Below are 17,614 nucleotides of genomic sequence, written 5' to 3'. Positions count from 1 at the left end.
TTCAGTCCAGACAATAGAGGAAACTGCAGGGGATGGGTGGAGAATGTTTCCCCTGATAAGGTGGATAAGGTTAGTAGCATTGTATCGTTTGCTACACTGTGGTCTATAGATAGCCATAACATGTTTAGTAAGGGGGAATAGCAGAGATTTACTTATATATCAGCCCTAAACAGGGTATGAGGAGATATGTTCCATAAAATATCTTGTATATTATCACACTCTAGAATGTTCCAGTCTGCATGTCATGTTGTACGTTATATTCTCCAGTCCATAGTTCACTGCTCAACATCTAGTAAGACACTGAAGAGATTGCCGACATCTAGCATATTGTTATGCCTGTATCAGCATGTTTACACTATTTAATTTTGAACAATATCCTTCTTCAAGTATAATCACATTGTAGGCAAATGACATACAAGAGCAGCGCTCTCAACAAATTAGACTTCCGACAAATCTGAAGTGGAATCTTTCCACTGGGTGCGCAGGCTTAATGGATCTCCATCCATTGTAACAAGTATTCAGAAGAAAAGGTAGCCGGCAACTCCAGAATCCATTAAAATTAATAATCTTTTTTGCTACATATAGGTGGACAAAAACAGCTTACATGTTTTGGCACAAAGCCTTAATCACGGCATATTTTTACAAATGAAAGACAAACACCTAATTTGAAGGTGGATACTACAATAAAACAATTAATCAATTACATAAAATCAAGTCTAATCAGTGGACAGAGAAAAAAAATCAGCACTAGATAGTAATTACATGGTATATGACCCATTCTGGGGAAAAGAAGTATCAAAAAATGTGAAATCTTGTCACCCATCTAGGAAACATTATATTATATGATTATCTATCTAAACAACATTCCTCAGTGATACAAAGATGCCTTAAAATAAAACATATTCAGCAACGATGGCTATAGAAGATTACTTCAAAAATACATCTATATCCCATCTGGAATTCATGCCAAAGGGAATTCTAGTATTCAAGGAGAAAATCCACTAGACTTCCCTCTCTAGGAGTTTATGGTGGAGCTTCCTTCCCCACGAAAGTTTATTTAACCCTCTCAAGATTTGAAAATAAAAAGAGTCCATGTTCCCTGCATGCACACACTTAAAATGATTAGAAACGCTTGACAGATTTTTGTCACTGGAGTATGATGCACCCTTGTAGTGTTTGCTTCTAACCCTAAGAGCCCTATATGTACAGCCCACATACTCTAGGGCACATGTGGTGCATTCTTTTTTTTCCATAAAGTTTTTTTTAAGTAGAAAAGGGAACAGCATACAGGTATATTTAACAGTAATTGTACAATGACAATTGGTGATGCGAAGCAAGATTATAAACAGAAGTCAATTGGCAATGCATAAACCGTTTAGAAGTGGCTCTAGTCCCAGGTCTTATGATAGGGTCAATGTGCTTTAGCTAATGAGCAGTATTTCGGTCAGGTAACTTAGGTAATTTAGGGCTATTGCCCAATTTAATTGTGATGAAGTAGGCCAGAATTAGTTGCCCATGGGAGATGGGTTGATATAGAGAAGACTAATGGAGCATGGGACAGATCTAGCCTTGGAGCAGGGTTAGCAGTAGGTAAGATTTATGTATAATTTTATGAGAGGATTATACATGTTGTATGCAAAGTGTCTTTGGAGACAGTTTGGTAAGAACAAGAGAAAGGGAGTGAGTGGGACACAGTATGCGGTGGGAGAAAGAAAAAATAGGAGGGTGGGATGGGGTAGGGTATTTGGCCGCTTCTTCCTTCCCTCCCCGATGGATGACGAGATGTGTGTAGTTCTGTCTTTGGTTCAAATGTATTAGAAATTACAGGTCGAAAGTTTAGAGAGTGAGGATGGTGCATCACAAGTTTTGATAGATTATAGGGGAGGGTAATTTTGTTATAATGTGGGTAGGGTGTTTAAGTGAGAGAATTCGGTGATTAATTGAAAGTGAGTCCAGCATGCCCATTTAGTTCCATATTTTACAGGCATGTCACGTGCAATGTGGATTAATTCTTCCATATCAGTGACTTTCTTGATTCTATTAAGCCATTCTATGATTGAGGGGATATGAGGAGAACCCCAATGAATTGGGATGCATTGCTTTGCTGCATTAATCATGTGCATCGCTAATGACTTGTGGTAAGATTTGTGTGGTAGGGGTGAATGGTGTAATAGGAATTGAGCTGGTAATAGTTCCAAGTTATAGGATGTCACGTGAGGTAATATGATGTACTTCTTTCCAGAAGGTTAGAAATGTGTAGTAGTGTGCCCCATTCTTTAGGCATCTCCAGCATGTTTCTGGTGTTGTAGGCGTAAATTTGTGTAGGAGGGTTGGGGTGCGGCCCAACGTGTTTGGATTTTGTATCCATTTTCTTGTGTGGAGACATTTATTGAGACTTTATGGATGTTAAGGTAAATTTGTTCCCAATCTTCTGATGTTAGGGATAGGAATAGATCATTTTCCCATGTCTTGCAGGCCGTATTGTTATTAGAGTGGTAGTCTGTGAACAGGAGGGAGTGTATGGTGGATATAAGGTGGCTTTGAGGGGATTTTTGTGTAGAAAGCATTTCAAAGGGTGTGAATTGTTTTAAACAGGAAGAATTTAGATCTGGGGATCTTAGGTATTGAGTGAGCAATAAGTACATCCAGGGAGGAATGGCGGTTTCTCCATTTGGGTAAAGATTTGGGAAGTCGTCAGAAACTTCCCATGGTCATAGAAATGGTGGGCTAAAATTTGATAATTTGACCAATAGTCTGTTAGGAATTGGTGATACATGCCTGGTGGAAAATCTGGGTTCATTTTTATCGAGGTTACTGGTACAGGGATAGATGCTAGAGAGGTCTGTTTACATACTTTGCAAAAACATTGTATAATGGGTCTTATTAATGTGTGAGAGCGTATCTCAGGTGGGAAATTACATTCTAGTGTCCATGGTAGAGACTTAAGAGGAAGTGTTGTGAAAAACGCTTCTAAATGGACCCAGTCTTTGTAGGAGGAGTGGACATTCCAATCAATTATTCTGGAAAGGTGGGTAGCTTTGTAGTAGTTAAAGAGTTCTGGGAGGCCTATCCCTCCTAGGTGTTTGGGTAGAGTTAGTTGTGTATAACTAATCCTGGATCTCCGTTCTCCCCAGAGGAATCTGGAACATAGACTTTTTATAGGTTTTGAAAAAAGCTGGTGGTATGTGTATTGGTACTGTCTGAAGGATGTAGAGCAATCTTGGTAAGGCATTTTTTTTAGAATTGCTGATATACCAAACCAGGAGAATATCAACTTGTTCCAGTCTGTGAGGTCAGTTGTCAGCTTATTTAAAATAGGTATGTAGTTTTTCATGTATACATCTGATAGCTTGTAGAGGAGGCCTAGGTATGTAATTGAGTCTGTCTTCCAGAGGAAGGGGAAGTTACCTTTGCATTGGTCTACTAGGTGTCATGGTAAGTAGGGATGGGCTGACGGTTGAACAGTAGAACATTGGCTGTTTGATCGTTCAACGAAGATCGAATATTATGGGCTGCTCGTGCCAAATTCAAGCGGCGCATCACGGCCCATAATGCTCTGCGTCATCGCAGTGCTTTGCTGGCTGATGATTGGCCAAGCATGCACTATGACCCGCATGCTTTGGCCAATCACAGTGCCGTAAGCAAACAGAGCCATAATTGGCCAAAGGCATGGTGCCTTTGGCCAATTATGGCTCAGGGGGTTAAGTACATGTCCCACACTATATAAAGCCGTTTGCACGTCAGACCTGTATAGCGTGCAGGGAAGAGCCGAACACCCCCCTGTTCGGTTCGCACCAGAACATGCAAACAGGCAAAAAATTTGTTCGAACATGGAAACACCATTAAAGTCTATGGAACTCGAACATGAATAATCAAAAGTGCTAATTTTAAAGGCTTATATGCAAGTTATGGTCATAAAAAGTGTTTGGGGACCTGGGTACTGCCCCAGGGGACATGGATCAATGCAAAAAAAGTTTTAAAAACGTTTTTTCCGGAGCAGTGATTTTAATAATGCTTAAAGTGAAGCAATAAAAGTGTAATATTCCTTTAAATTTCATACCTGGGGGGTGTCTATAGTATGCCTGTAAAGTGGCATATGTTTCCTGTGTTTAGAACAGTCTGACAGCAAAATGACATTTCAAAGGAAAAAAAGTCATTTAAAACTACTCGCGGCTATATGAATTGTCGGTCTGACAATACACATAAAAGTTCATTGATAAAAACGGCATGGGACTTCCCCACAGGAGAACCCCAAACCAAAATTTCAAAAAAAATGGCGTGGGTGTCTCCCTAAATTCCATACCAGGCCCTTCAGGTCTGGTATGGATATTAAAGGGAACCCCGTGCCAAAATTAGAAAAAAAAAGGCTTGGGGGTCCCCCTCAAAATCTATACCAGACTCTTCAGGTCTGGTATGGATTTTAAGGGGAACCCCACGCCAAAATTTTTAAAAAAATTTTGTGGGGTCCCCCCAAAAATCCATACCAGACCCTTATCCGAGCACGCAACCTGGCAGGCTGCAGGAAAAGAGAGGGGGACGAGAGCACCCCCTCTCCTGAACCGTACCAGGCCACATGCCCTCAACATTGGGAGGGTGCTTTGGGGTCCCCCCCAAAGCACCTTGTCCCCATGTTGGTGAAGACAAGGGCCTCATCCCCACAACTCTTGCCCGGTGGTTGTGGGGGTCTGCAGGCAGGGGGCTTATCGGAATCTGGAAGTCCCCTTTAACAAGAGGACCCCCAGATCCCACCTCCCTCATGTGAAATGGTAAAGGGGTCCAAATGTACCCCTACCATTTCACAAAAAAAGTGTCAAAAATGTTAAAAATGACAGGAGACAGTTTTTGACAATTCCTTTATATAAATGCTTCTTTCCATCTTCTTTCTTCCATCTTCTTTCTTCTATCTTCCTTCGGTTCCCTCCTCCATCTTCTTCTTCTTCCTCCGATCCTCTGCTTCTTGCTTCGGTGTTCTCGTCCGGCATCTTCCTCTGTGGCGTCTTCTTCCCTTTTTCGTTCTCGGGCTGCTCCACATCCATGATGGGAGGCTCCCGCTGTGTGACGCTTCTCGTCTTCTGACAGTTCTTAAATAATGGAGGGCGGGGCCACCCAGTGACCTGTCCCCTCTTACGCACGGGGACTTCCCAGAGGCTTTCCCCGTGACGTCAGAGGGGGCGGACAGGGAAGTCCTGTACGTCAGAGGGGGCGGGGTCACAGGGTGGCCCCACCCTCCATTATTTAAGAACCGTCAGAAGACAAAAAGTGTCACACAGTAGGAGCCTCCCATCATGGATGCGGAGCGGCCTGAGAACGAAGAAGGGAAGAAGACGCCACGGAGGAAGATGCCGGACGAGAACACCGGAGCAAGAAGCAGAGGAACGGAGGAAGAAGAAAATGGAGGATTAAACCGAAGGAAGATAGAAGTTAGAAGATAGAAGAAAGAAGAAAGAAGATAGAAGATGGAAAGAAGAGCATTTAAATAAAGGAATTGTTAAAAACTGTCTCTTGTTATTTTTAACATTTTTGATACTTTTTTTGTGAAATGGTAGGGGTACATTTGTACCCCTTCACCATTTCACAGGGGGGAGGCGGGATCTGGGGGTCCCCTTCCGATAAGCCCCCCACCCGCAGACCCCCACAACCACCGGGCAAGGGTTGTGGGGATGAGGCTCTTGTCCTCATCAACATGGGGACAAGGTGCTTTGGGGGGGACCCCAAAGCACCCTCCCAATGTTGAGGGCATGTGGCCTGGTACGGTTCAGGAGGGGGGGCGCTCTCTCATCCCCCCTCTTTTCCTGTGGCCTGCCAGGTTGCATGCACGGATAAGGGCCTGGTATGGATTTTTGGGGGGACCCCACACCATTTTTTTTATTTTTGGTGCGGGGTTCCCCTTAAAATCCATACCAGACCTGAAGGGCCCGGTATGGAATTTAGGAGGACCCCCACGCCATTATTTATTTTTCATTTTGGTTCGGGGGTTCCCCTGTGAGGAATCCCCATGCAGTTTTTATCAATGAACTTTTATGTGTATTGTCGGAGCGACAATTCATTATGGCCGCGAGTAGTTTTAAATGACTTTTTTTTCTTTGAAATGTCATTTTGCTGTCAGACTGTTCTAAACATGGGAAACATGCACCCCTTTACAGGCATACTATAGACACCCCTCAGGTACGAAATTTAAAGGAATATTACACTTTTAGTGTTTCACTTTAAGCATTATTAAAATCACTGCTCCCGAAAAAACTTTAGTTTTTAAAACTTCTTTTTGCATTGATACATGTCCCCTGGGGCAGGACCCAGGTCCCCAAACACTTTTTATGACAACAACTTGCTTATAAGCCTTGATGAGCACTTTTGATTATTCATGTTCGTGTCCCATAGACTTTAACGGCGTTTGCATGTTCAAACAATTTTTTTGCCTGTTCGCATGTTCTGATGCGAACCGAACCAGGGGGTGTTTGGCTCATCCCTATAGAGATAGAGAGAGTGTGTTATTTAATTTACTTTGAGCGGGCAGTTTATTCAGTTAGCTAGATCTCACTGCAGATCATTCCTGCTGTGCTATTTCTAATCTACTTCAGGCAGGCAGTTGATTCAGTTAGCTGCACTGTATTTCATATATATATACAGTCAGACTGCTCTCTCTCTCTCTCTCTCTCTCTCTCTCTCTCTCTCTCTCTCTATATCTATATATATATATATATATATATATATATATATATATATATATATCCACTGTATCCAGTTTAGCTAGATCTCACTGCAGACCGTTCCTGTTGTACTGTTTCTAATATACTTCAGGCAGTCAGTTGATTCAGTTAGTTCCAGTGTATTTCATCTATAGATACACGGGCTTGTAAATTTTATATATATATATATATATATTAGTCTAGCCAAGCTATACCTGACTGTAGGCCATTCCTGGAGTACGTGTTCAAAGACACTTTCAGGCGGGTGACTCAGTGAGGTGCAGTTCATAAAATATATATCCACTGCATTGTAGTCCAGCCAAGCCTATACCTGACTGTAGGCCATTCCTGGAGTACGTGTTCAAAGACACTTTCAGGCGGGTGACTCAGTGAGGTGCAGTTCATAAAATATATATCCACTGCATTGTAGTCCAGCCAAGCCTATACCTGACTGTAGGCCATTCCTGGAGTACGTGTTTAAAGACACGTTCAGGCGGGTGACTCAGTGAGGTGCAGTTCATAAAATATATATCCACTGCATTGTAGTCCAGCCAAGCCTATACCTCTGACTGTAGGCCATTCCTGGAGTACGTGTTCAAAGACACTTTCAGGCGGGTGACTCAGTGAGGTGCAGTTCATAAAATATATATCCACTGCATTGTAGTCCAGCCAAGCCTATACCTGACTGTAGGCCATTCCTGGAGTACGCGTTCAAAGACACTTTCAGGCAGGTGACTCAGTGAGCTGAAGTTCATTTAAAAAAAAAAAAAAAAATATATATATATATATATATAGTCTAAACAAGCCTATACCTGACTGTAGGCCATTCTTGGTCTACTGTTTTTAGTAAACTTCAGGCGTTGTTTTGCTAATCTAATTGTACAGTATGTCTGGAAGGCCACCAAGGAGAGACAGACACCCACAGGCCACTAAAAGAGGGCAAGCAGGCTGTGTGTCTACAGCCAGTGATGGTCGTGGACACGGTGCATCCTCAGCACATGGCCGTGGGGCACTCTTGTCCTTTTTTTTGGCAGCTGGCTGTGTTGAGCCACAACATGCAGAAGAGTTGGTAGCGTGGATGACCAGCCGTCCTCATCCTCCTCATCCTCTGTCACCCAAGCTCAGGGTACTTTGTCTGCCAATGCAGCTGCCAAAGCGGCCTCTTCCATCAGCTCAATGACATCAGTCACTCCTTCCCTAGCCCGACCATCATGCCCTGAGGAGTCCCCCAAACTGTTAGACCACAATGTAGGGTATATGCTGCAGGAGGATGCACAGCATTTTGAAGGCTATGATGATGGTACCCAGGTTGAGGATGAAGGCAGTAATGTCAGCCCAGATAGAGGGGGTGCCAAAGAAGGACAAGAAACTGGCAGCCATGTTCTCCCAGCTGCAGCATACTGCCAGGTTTGCTCCAGTGGCGAGAAGCGAGGGGATGATGAGGTCACTGACTCTACGTGGGTGCCAGATAGAAGAGAGGAGGAGGAGGAGGCACATCTCCAATGAGGCAGGTAGCACTCCAACTGCTGCCTTTTCAGCTGATAGCCTCTGTCACCTTTCGAGAATTTGTGGAATGTGCGGTAGCTCAGTGGCAGGTTCCCAAACGCCAATTTTTTTCTCAGAAGGCCATTCCGGCTCTCTACCGACATGTGGAAGGCAATGCCTTGGCCTCGTTGGACAGGGCGGTCAGCGGTAAGGTGCATATTACCACTGACTCATGGTCCAGCAGGCATGGATGGGGACATTACCTTTCTTTCATGGCACACTGGGTAACCCTGCTGGCAGCTGGGAAGGATGCAGGACAGGGTGCATTATTGTTGGAGCTTGTTCCGCCACCACACCTCCAAAATGCTGGTAATGGTGATTCTGCCACACCTCCCTCCTCCACCCCCTCCTCTTCTTCTTCCTCTATGGCCTCTTCCTGTGCAGATTTGTCCTCAGAACTAGCGGTGCTCCGTAGGCGTTCTAGGGGCTACACATGCACTCAGGCAAAAAGATGTCATGCGGTGCTTGAGTTGGTCTGCTTAGGGGACAGGAGCCACACTGGGGCAGAGATTCTGGCAGCAGGGGCAGGCTCAGAGGTAGTTGACGCCATGCCAGCTTCAGCCAGGAATGGTGGTTTGCGACAATGACACCAACCTCCTCTCTGCCCTCCAACAGGGACACTTCACCCATGTTCCCTGTTTGGCTCACGTCCTTAATTTGGTGGTGCAGCAGTTCTTGTGCAGGTACCCAGGCTTACAGGATCTCCTGAGGCAGGCCAGGAAATTCTGTGGGCCTTTCCGCCAGTCATATAATGCAAGTGCTTGGCTGGCTGACCTCCAAAAGGAATGCAACCTGCCCAAGAACTGCCTCATCTGTGACATGCCCACCAGGTGGAACTCAACATTGGCAATGCTGCAGTGGCTGCACACTCAGCAGAGGGCTGTTAATGACTACCTGTGCGAGTATGGCACCAGGACAGGGTTAGGGGAGCTTGGCTTTTTTTTGCCACGGCAGTGGATCATGATCAAAGATGCATGCACTGTCCTGTCACCATTTGAGGAGGCCACGAGGATGGTGAGCAGTGACAGTGCATGCATCAGTGATACTGTCCCTCTTGTCTACCTGTTGGAGCACACGCTGTGTTGAATAATGGACAGGGAACTTGAGGCAGAACAGAGGGAGGAAGAGGAGGACTTCCTTACCTCTCAAGGCCCCCTTTATCCAGACAGTATTCCTGCAGGCTTGCTTATCACACAGGAAGAGGAGGAGAAGGAGGATTGTGTCAGTATGGAGGTGGAGCCTGGCACTCAGCATCAGCAGCAGTCTTCAAGGGATCATTTTCAGGCCCCATAAACCCATGGACTTGTACGTGGCTGGCAGGAGGTGGCTGCGGAACAGATCGTCCTTAGTGACCCAGAGGACTCCGGACCGAATGTTTCAGCAAACCTACACTGCATGGCCTCCCTGATCCTGCGAAGCCTGCGAAAGGACCCTCAGATTTGTGGTATCAAGGAGAGGGATCAGTACTGGCTGGCAACCCTTCTTGATCCACGTTACAAGGGTAAGGTGGTGGAACTTATCCAGCCATTACAGAGGGAGCAGAGAATGAAACATCTTTGGGAGGCCTTGCAGAAAGGTTTGTGCAATGTGTTTCCAGAGCCTGGGAGGTTACAATTTCCTGGTCCTCCTGGACAATGTGTTGCTGAGGCTTCAGTCAGTCATAGAAGGAGCGGTGGAGAAGGTGACCGTCTGACCGATGCGTTCAGACAATTTTTTTTAGTCCGCAGCCCCAAGGTCTGATCGGTTCCAGCAACCATCGCCAGTGTCTGTTGTACATGGTGCAGGATTACCTAGGGGCAAGATCAGACTGGGAGACCTTTCCAACGGAAAATCCACTGGGTTACTGGGTCTTGAGCATGGATCACTGGCCAGAGCTTGCACAGTATGCAAATGAGCTACTGGCCTGTCCTGCATCCAGCATTCTTTCAGAATGCACATTCAGTGCTGCTGGAGGCTTTGTAACCGATCACAGAGTGCACCTGTCCACCGACTCGGTTGATCGGCTCACCTTCATAAAAATGAATCAGTCTTGGATGCAAGCACCTGATGCTGATGTAACTGAATCATATTTTTATGAATGTGAGATCCCTTGAAGACTGCCTATGCTGATGCTGAGTGACTATCCTGTTATGCTGAGTGACTATCCTATTCCTCCTCAATGTTCATGTTTATAGCTTCTAAGAACATTTTTGATTCTGGGCACCAGCACCAGTGGCTAAGGCCCAATTTTTCTGCCCCTGTTTAACAGGGGCATTTAATTACAATTTTTTCTGTAATATTTTGCAGCAGGGCTCGGTCCTGTGTTCAACAAGAGTATCTGTGAGGGGTTGCAGTGTTGTGGCACCACCACCAGTGCCTAAGGCCCAATTTTTCTGCCCCTGTTTAACAGGGGCATGTAATTACAATTTTTGATCAAATATTTAACAGCAGGGCTTCTTCCTGCGCTCAACAAGAGTATCTGTGAGGGGTTGCAGTGTTGTGGCACCACCACCACTGCCTAAGAGCCAATTTTTCTGCCCCTGTTTAACAGGGGCGTGTAATTACAATTTTTGATCTACTATTTCACAGCAGGGCCCGTTCCTGCACCCATCAAGAGTAACTGTGAGGGCTTACAGTGTTCTGGCACCACCACCACACCACCACCAAAGGCCCAATTTTTCTACCCCTGTTCAACAGGGGCATGTAATTACAATTCTTGATATAATATTTCACAGCAGGGCCCGTTCTTGCACTCAACGAGAGTATCTGTGAGGTGTTGCAGTGTTGTGGCACCACCACCACTGCCTAAGGCCCAATTTTTCTGCCCTTGTTTAACAGGGGCATGTAATTACAATTTGTGATCTAATATTTCACAGCAGCGCCTGTTCCTGCGCTTAACAAAAGTATCTGTGAGGCTTTACAGTTTTGTGCCACCACCACCACCACCGCCTAAGGCTCAATTTTTCTGCCCCTGTTTAACAGGGGCATGTAATTACAATTCTTGATATAATATTTCACAGCAGGGCCCGTTCCGGCACCCGACAAAAGTAACTGTGAGGGCTGTGTTCTGGTACCACCAACACCTAAGGCCCAATTTTCCGCAGAGTGTATATGGCAGGCCGTATAGGATATACAGGCAGTCCCCTATTTTCAAAAATCTGACTTACAAACAAATGGAGACAACAGGAGGTGAGAGGAAATCTACCCCTAGGAAGGGAAATTCTCTCCTGTAACAGTTAATATGGGAAAAAAGATGTCTCCTCACTGATTTATCACCAATCCTTGTTTCCCTTAAAAACCCCAAATTTTCAAAATCCAATTGTCATTGGGACAGAAAGTGAGGTGAAATCTTCTGAACAGGGGCACAGACAGCAAAACAAATGTTACAGGGGTGATAACCCTTCCCTATGTTTTCCAAAAAGCTTTAAAATAGATTTTTTTGGCAGGAGCTACACTTACAAAATGTGCCTGTTCCAAATTGCAAACAGATTCTACATAAGAACAAACCTACAGTCCCTGACTTGTTTGGACCGCCTGTATACTGCCTTTCAGAGTATATAGGGCCTGGGGGCCCCACAACTTTTCTTTTTTTAATTTGGGTGCGGGGTTCCCCTTAATATCCATACAAGACCCAAAGGGCCTGGTAATGGGCTGGGGGGGTTACCCATGCCGTTTTCTCAATAATTTTCATCCATATTGTCGGGACCCGACATTACATTACAGCAAGCAGAATGACTTTTATTCCTTTAGAAACGTCATTTTGTGCAGGGACTGTTCTAAACACAGGAAACATGCGCCACTTTACAGGCATACTATAGGCACCCCCCAGGTATGATATTTAAAGGAATATTTCACTTTTATTTTTTCACTTTAAGCATCATTAAAATCACTGCTCCCGAAAAAACGGCCGTTTTTAAAACTTTCTTTTCCATTGATACATGTCCCCTGGGGCAGGACCCGGGTTCCCAAACCCTTGTTAGCCTTTAAAATTCGCACTTTTGATTTTTCACGTTCGAGTCCCATAGACTTTAACGGTGTTCGGATGTTCGCGCGAACTTTCGGTCCGTTCGCATGTTCTGGATGTGAACAGAACCGGGGCTTTTTTGGCCCATCCCTAGTGGTAAGGTTATATTAAAGGCAAAGGATTTGGAAAAGATTATTTTAAGGTTAGAGAGTACTTTAAAATGTTGGAATTCCGCTAGTAGGACTGGTAATGTGCTAAGTGGTTTCGTAAGGAAAAAACAGAATGCCGTCTGTGAATGCAGGGAGTTTAAATTCTTTGTTGGCGGCTTGAATTCCTTGAATATCTGGATTGTGTCTAAGACTGTTGAGAAATGGTTTGAGGGTAAGTACGAAGAGGATAGGAAACAGGGGGCAGCCCTGTCTTGTCCCATTACAGATGGAAAAGGCATTCAACAGGGTATTCTTTACTCGCACTCTGGCTGAAGGATTGGCATATAGAGAAAAAATGAGGCCAAGCATGTATAGACCAATGCCTATGGTCTGTAAGACTGCTTGCATGTAATCCCACACAACCCTGTCAAATGCCTTCTTCACATCTAGGGACAAGAAGAAACCTTTTTAGTCTGTCAGTGTCTTCATGTGGTGTAAATTGATGGCCTTGATAGTATTATCCCTTGCCTCGTGTCCGGGGATAAATCCTACTTGGTCTTGGGAATTGATGGAGAGGAGCAGTGGTAAAAGTCTATTGGCTAATATTTTTGAAAATATTTTGATGTCAACATTGGGTAGCGAAATCAGTCTATAGTTTGCAGCTTGCGATAGGTCTTTATCTTCTTTTGGGATGACCGTTATGTGTGCTTTAAGCATCCTAGGTGTGAGGGGATTGGAATGTGATAGTGAGTTGAAAACTCTTAAAAAAGGGGAGCTTAGTGTTTCCGCAAAAGTCTTGTAATATACGGCTGAAAGGCTGTCTGGGCCTGGGATTTTGCCTGGTTTTATTTGTTTTATCGTTAGGTCCCATTCTTTTGAGGTAATCGGGCTTTCTAGGTCGTTAGCTGACTCTGGGGTGATTGCACTGGGGCAAAATTTGTCTAGAAATGTTTTAATCTCTTCGGGTCTGTCTGAAGAAGAGGGGGTGTGGAGGGTTTGCATATTGATAATATATAGGGATGAATAGTATTTTTCAAATTCTTGGGCAATGTTGTGATTTTTCATGTATGCTTTACCAGTAGGGGAATGTAGTTTATGGACTGTAGTTTTGGCTTTTTTCAAGCCCAAGGCCTGAGCTAATAAGTCTCTATATTTATTGCCATATTCATAGAAAAGCTTCTGTGAGAGTGTATAGCGGCCTAATCCACCTGCTCCTTGTCCACAGTTACTTCTTCCATAGCCCCACCATCATGCACGGAGGAGTCCCCAGAATTATTCGACCACAGTGTCGGTTACATGCTGCTGCAGAATGCGTAGCAATTTATAGGCTCTGATGTTTTTTTCCCAGGTAAAGGAAGGGAGTAACATGAGCCTAGACAGAGGGGGTGACACAGAAGGCCAAGAAACTGGCAGTCATGTTCCCCAAGCTGCAGCATACTGCCAAGTGCACTCCAGTGACGAGGAGGGAGGGGATGATGAGGTCACTGACCATACTTGGGTGCCTGAGAGGAGAGAGGAGGAAAGTGAGGAGGAGGAGGCACAGCTCCATTGAGGCAGGATGTCCTCCATGGGTCAGCTTAAGGACAGCCACCCTATTGCATCACACCGCAGAGCTCCGCAGGTGACTTTTAAAAGTTCCTTCTTGTGGGCCTTTTTTGACACTTGTGCTGCAGATCGCACAGTTGCTGTTTGCAACCTATGTCTGAAGCGGATCAGGCATGGCCAGAACAGCAGCCACTTGGGCACCACATGCTTGAACTGACATATGACGACCTGCCATGCAGTCCATTAACAGCAGAACCTGAAAGACCCACATCATAGAAAAAGGTAGACTTCTCCTTACACCTCATCTGGGATCTCCAACCTCAAGTCCTCTCAAAAACCTGCACTGAGAGGAATTAAGGTATAGCAATAAGTCACAAGTACTTGCAGGAAATCTGCTAGCAGTACACCACCAGTTGATTTCGGCAGGCAAATTTACCTACCCCAGATGCTGAACTGTAAAAATAAATTTGGTCCCAGCTATCCACATGCTCAGTGTCTAAATGCTAGCTTGGCTAAATTCTAGCACTGCAACTGCTGCCTTTTCAGCTGGTAAACTCAGCCCCCTTTTGTGAGTGGAATGTGCTGTACCACAGTGGCAGGTTCCAAAACACCATTTCTTTTCACGTAAGGCCATTCCGGCTCTCTACTGCCATGTGGAAGGCAATATTTTGGCCTCCTTGGACAGGGTGGTCAGCAGTAAGTTATATATTACCCTGACTCATGGTCCAGCAGGCATGGACAGGGACGTTACCTTTCCTTCAAGGCGCACTGGGTAACTATGCTGGCAGCTGGGAAGGATGCAGGACAGGGTTCAGTGTTGGAGCTTGTTCTGCCACCACACCTCCAAAATGCTAGTGAAGATTCTGCCACAACATCTGTATGCTCCCCTCCCTCCTCGACTTGTTCTTCTTCCTCTATGGCCTCTTCTGCAGAATTGTCCTCTGAACCACCAGTGTTCCCTGAATGCTCAAGGGGCTACACAAGCAGTCAGGCAAAAAGATGTCATGTGGTGCTTGAGTTGGTCTGCCTAAGGGACAGGAGCCACATTGGGGCAGAGATTCTGTCAGCTCAGGCAGGGGCAGGCTCAGAGGTGGTTGATGCCATGCCAGCTTCAGCCAAGAATGGTTGTATGCGACAGTGGCACCAACCTTCTCTCCACCCTCCGACAGGGACATTTGACCCATGTTCCATGTTTGGCACACGTCCTGAATTTAGTGGTGCAGCGTTTCTTGACCAAATACCCAGGCTTACAAGATCTCCTGAGGCAGGCCAGAAAAGTCTGTGGTCATTTCCCCCGGTCATACAATGCCAGTGCTCAGCTAGCTGAGATTCAAAGGGAATGCAACCTGCCCACCAACTGCCTCATTTGTGACATGCCCACCAGGTGGAACTCAACGTTGGCAATGCTGCAGCAGCTGCACACACAGCAAAGGGCCATCAATGAGTACCTGTGCGAATATGGCACCAGGACAGGGTCAGGGGAGCTTGACTTCTTTTTGCCATGCCAGTAGCTACTGATCAAGAATGCATGTGTAGCACTAACTCTCGGTGGAGCTGCTGGTTTAAGCGGGCTGTTAACTTCACTCTCGATACCTCTGTTTCACCGGCACCGGCTCTAGGGTTCCGTTGAGTTTACCTCTGGACGATTTAAGTACCAATACTTGAGTAGGTTTTCAATGCTTTATTGAGCCAAGTAACAAAGGAAGTAGCAGGAAAGAGGCAGGAGGAAAACTGCAGGGAAGCTCAAATATCTTTCTTTAGGTTCCTTCAGAACATCCTTTAAGGTTGAATGCTGTAATTGAATGCAATCCCCTTTTTTGGGATACAATCTTTGCTCGCCTGGATAGGCCTCTCTCACTTGCCTAGCAGCCAGTACGTAGCACGAACAAAAGTCTCTACCACAGACTTGCTTGAAATAAACCCATACGATCCTCTGCCACAGGATGTATTGGTTCATGATGAATAAGACTACTTCAGGATACGTCCTCCAACCGAGTCACCAGGCCCCTCTCCAGACCAGCACTCTGCATGATCCTTCCATGACGGGTCCTCCCCTGGGATCTTCTCGGTTGTCCAGCTTCTTCCCTCTGGATAGACAGCTCAGGACCATTCCTCGGCTGCTGTGGTAGGCCCCAGACAGGCTTCTGGGCCCACCCACATGCCACAGCGACGTGGGCCTCCGGAACGGAGGACCATGAGGTGGTACTCTAACACATACTTGTCAGCCAGGAGGGCCAGCAGGTGGCTGAAAATGAACCCCTAAACATGGCGTCTGCCCCATAAATACCCTCTCCCAGAATGCAAGTCGGAGGACCACCTCCACCGAGTTGTCTCCAGGACAGAGGAGCACTCATCCTCTTTAACACGTTGCTTTTCCAACATCCGCTGATGGTGACAACGACACCCACCGGCACAATGTGGAACCACACGCAACATCAGCCAAGCTGGAACAGAGGCAAATCTAACTTCCTATAACAAGCAATTCACTAAATTTACCTATCAAATGGTAGATCACAAATCTACCAGCGCTACACATGCATTGTCCTGTCACCATTTGAGGTGAGCAGCGACAATGCATGCATCAGTGACACTGTCCCTCTAGTCTTCCTGCTGGAGCACAAGCTTCATGGAATCATGGACAGGGCACTTGAGGCAGAACAGCGGAAAGAAGAGGAGGACTTCCTTTTACTCTCAAGGCCCTCTTTTGTTCAGATACCATTCCTTCTGGTCTGCCAAACACACAGGAAGAAGAGGAGGAGGATTGTGTTAGCATGGGTGTCGAGGATAACACACAGCAGTCTTCAAGGGTTTGGTTTTCAGTCCCCAGAAAAGCAAGGAGTTGTATGTGGCTGGGAGGAGGTAGTTATGGATAATGTGATCCTTAGTAACCCAGAGGACTCAGAATTGAATGCCTCTGCAAACTTACGCTGCATTTCCTCCCTGATTCTGCAAAGCCTGAAAAAGGACCCTAGGATTTATGGTATTAAGGAGAGGGATCATTACTGGCTGACAATCCTTCTTGATCCACGTTACAAGGGTAAGGTTGCAGAACTCATCATGCCTTCACAGAGGGAGCAGAGGATGAAACATCTTCAAGAAGTTTGTGTAACACATTTCTAGACCCCGGGAGGTTACCATTACCTGGTGCTGGACAACGTGTCTCTGAGGCTTTGTTCGATCAGAGGAAGAGCAGTGGAGGAGGTGGCCAGCTGACCAATGCCTTTAAACAATTTTTCAATCCTCAACGCCAAGGTTCCAGCAACCATCGCCAGCATCTGCATTATATGGTTCAGGAATATCTAGGGGCAAGAGCAGACTTGGAGACCTTTCCAACAGAGCATTCACTGGGTTACTGGGTCTTGAGGTTGGACCACTGGCCAGAACTTGATCAATTGGCAATTGAGTTACTGGCCTGTCCTACTTCCAGCGTGCTTTCTGACTGCACATTCAATGCTGCTGGAGAGTTTGTAACAGATCAAAGAGTGCTCCTATCCACAGACTCTGTTGATAGGCTCATATTTATAAAAATGAATCAGTCCTGGATCAGCAGCTATCAACCACCTGATGCTGATGTAACTGATTGAATTTGCTATGGATCTGGGATCCCTTGAAGACTGCCTATGCTGCCTATTCTATTCCAACAATATTTTTGGTTTAGGGTGCCATCAGCATCACCCAAGGCCCAATTTTTCTGCCCCTGTTTAACAGGGGCATGCAATTACATTTTTTTAAAATAATATTTAAGA

Source organism: Aquarana catesbeiana, linkage group LG01, assembly GCF_042186555.1.
Source record: "Aquarana catesbeiana isolate 2022-GZ linkage group LG01, ASM4218655v1, whole genome shotgun sequence".
NCBI classification, from domain to species: Eukaryota; Metazoa; Chordata; class Amphibia; order Anura; family Ranidae; genus Aquarana; species Aquarana catesbeiana.
Note: the sequence above shows the minus strand (reverse complement) of the source record.